Here is a 3,022-nt window from a genome sequence, read left to right as displayed (position 1 = left end):
AGCTCAGTTCGCCCAAGTGGGCTATTGATGCGACTTGCCTGCGCTATTCCATTTGGTGAACTATGAGTGATTTAACCTATTTGGTTCATGTCTGAACGTTGAACTCAGCTTTGCTTGTATGTGGCTGAAATTTGTCAAGATATCTGTAAGCAGATCATTGTGCTGGCATTTATTGTGCAGGGGCTACCCTAAGGGTGTACCCAAAAGTGAATGTCCTCAGTGATGGCTAGTGCGAATGGCGTTAGCAGCAGTACCGTTGTTGATTTGGTTACTCGTATTAAAGAACCAGCTTTCTGGTTCCTTGCCAACGGTCTTGTCGCAGTGGTAACACCGGTTCCCGTCAGATCACCGACGTTAAGCGCTGTCGGGCTGGGCTAGCACTTGGATGGGTGACCATCCGGTCTGCCAAGCGCTGTTTGCAAGCGGGGTGCACTTAGCCCTTGTGAGGCAAACTGAGGAGTTACTTGATTGAAAAGTAGCGGCTCCAGTCGCGGAAACTGACATAAGGCCGGGAGAACGGTGTGCTCACCACATGCCCCTCCACATCCGCGTCCAGTGACGCCCCTGGCCTGAGGATGCCAAGGCGGCCGGTCGGTACCTTTGGGCCTTCATGGCCTGTTCAGGAGGAGTTTCTGGTTCCTTAGTGTAAGCAACAAGTAGCGCGGCCACAAGCAAATACGGTGGGTGGGCTCTGTGATTCTAGGCTATCAGTATAAGATCTGAATGGTGAACGGAACTAGCCCCTCAGTATTCATTAACTAATCCTCGCATAGTACCAGCTCTGGAAAAACATATTACATGTTCTAGCAACTATATGCCGATAAAAATAAAATATTTCCACAAAAATAATAATTACATATTTTGAGACCCTGTCACATTGTTGTTCCATGCTATAATTATGTTTGAAAAGCGGCAAAAAGAATTGTCAGCGGTAATGTACCTACCACTTTCCATACTAAATTATGTACCACACGTTTCCGTTGATTTATTTCCCTTGCTTCAGCAGATTTCCCCATATACAGTTGTGCATTTATGATATAATTAGTCTCACAATCTACAGCAGTACACCTTTTTATTCTGTACTTTCATATTTTGAAGGAATGCACACCTTGAATGGACACTGTCCCATAAACGTACAAGTGCTAATCAACTATAGTATAAGGCCCAGGGATATATGTTGGATGAAAATTTCAAACAAAGCCAGTACCGGTTCAGATTTTGATCCGGAAATGACTTTTCTTTCTTCTCTTGTAATTTTATCATCAAATTGGAGGCACATCAGAATATCACGAAAAAGCTCTTTTTCACTCATCTGGCCAAAATTCACTCAAGGGGTTGGCATAGGCCTTGTGTAAACCAGCTATTATTAGTAGGCCAAAGAATGCCTTCAGTTGTGTAGAGTCAAATTCAATCCGGCATTCAAGGTATGGGTGTAGAATTTTGCTGTCTTCTGCAGAACTACAGTTAGCATTAGTATTACACTCTGCCTGTGATTGGTGACAATATACTATTATTTTTATTGTCGCCTAAGGTGACACAGAATATGTACAATTTCATGTATTATATTCCATGACGCCCGCCTGCTCGCATTCCACCTGCCTGTTATCGCGTAGGGCCTTCTTGAGCAAGCAGAAGTGCCGCAACACGACATGGCATGGACTCGTCTAATGTCTGAAGTAGTGCTGGAGGGAACTGACACCATGTATCCTGCAGGGATGTCCATAAATCCGTAAGGGTACAAGGGGGTGGAGATCCCTTCTGAACATTACATTGCAAGGCATCCCAGATATGCCCAATAATGTTCATGTATGGGGAGTTTTATGGCAAGTGGAAGTGTTTAAACTCCGAAGAGCGTTCCTGGAGCCACTCTGTAGCAGTTCTGACTTGTGAGGTATCGTATTTTGCTGATGGAATTCCCCAATTCCGTCGGAATGCAAAATGGACATGAATGGATGCAGGTGATCGAACAGGATACTTACGTACCTGTCAGCTGTCAGATTCGTATCTAGACGTATCAGGGATGCCATATCACTCCAACTGCGTACGCCCCACAACATTACAGAGCGTCCACCAGCTTGAACATTCCCCTGCTAACATGCAGGGTCCATGGATTTATGAGCTTGTATCCACACTCTTGCATCTCCATCTGCTTGAAACAATTTGAAACGAGACTCGTCCGACCACGCAACGGTCATCAACAGTCCAATGTCGGTGTTGATGGGGCCGAGAGGCTTAAAGCTTTGTGTGGTGCAGTCGTCAAGGGTACACGATTGGGCCCACGGCTCCGAAAGCCCTTATCGATGATGTTTTGTTTAATGGATTGCACATTGACACTTGTTGATGGTCCAGCAGCGAAATCTGCAGCAATTTGCGATGGGTTACACTTCTACCAAGATGAATGATTCTCTTCAATCGTCGTTGGTCCCGTTCTTGTAGGATATTTTTCCTGCCGCAGTGATGTTGGAGATCTGATATTTTACCTGATTCATGAAGTTCATGGTACACTCGTGAAATGGTTTTACGGGGAAATCCCCACTTCCTCGCTACATCGGAGATGCTGTGTCCCATCGCTCGTGCACCGACTGTTAACACAACGCTCGTGCGCCGACTCTAACAGAATGTTCAGATTCACTTAAAAATTGGTAACCTGCCATCCTGGCAGCAGTAACCGATCTAACAACTGCGTCAGACACTTGTGTTATGTAGGCGATTCTGACCGCAGTGCTGTGTTCAGCCTGTTTACATATCTCTGTATTTGAATACGCATGCCTATACCAGTTTCTTTGCCGCCTCAGTGTATAATCCATCCACTTCTAGATACAAGATTATGTTCCCTAGTTTCCTGAATACCATTATTCATCGTCTTCCCATTCATTTACATCTACCTCGTCTCCGACATGTGTACATTCCTTTATCACATCTAAGCAGCATCACTCTCACTCACATTTTCAAAAATCGATTCAGTTAACTCTGTAACTCTTAGTAGCCTGTATGTGCTAAACCCTGCTGGAGACTGTAGTCC

At 45.0% G+C, this 3,022-nt stretch overlaps 1 pseudogene; it reads left to right on the top strand.

Moving 5' to 3' along the window:
• The first annotated feature begins 303 nt into the window (after window positions 1–303).
• LOC126337211 (5S ribosomal RNA) lies at window positions 304–421 on the top strand (annotated as a pseudogene).
• The last annotated feature ends 2,601 nt before the right edge of the window (window positions 422–3,022 follow it).

This window comes from Schistocerca gregaria, chromosome 2 (genome assembly GCF_023897955.1).
Source record: "Schistocerca gregaria isolate iqSchGreg1 chromosome 2, iqSchGreg1.2, whole genome shotgun sequence".
Classification (NCBI taxonomy): Eukaryota; Metazoa; Arthropoda; class Insecta; order Orthoptera; family Acrididae; genus Schistocerca; species Schistocerca gregaria.
This window is presented reverse-complemented; position numbering and strand designations above follow the sequence as displayed.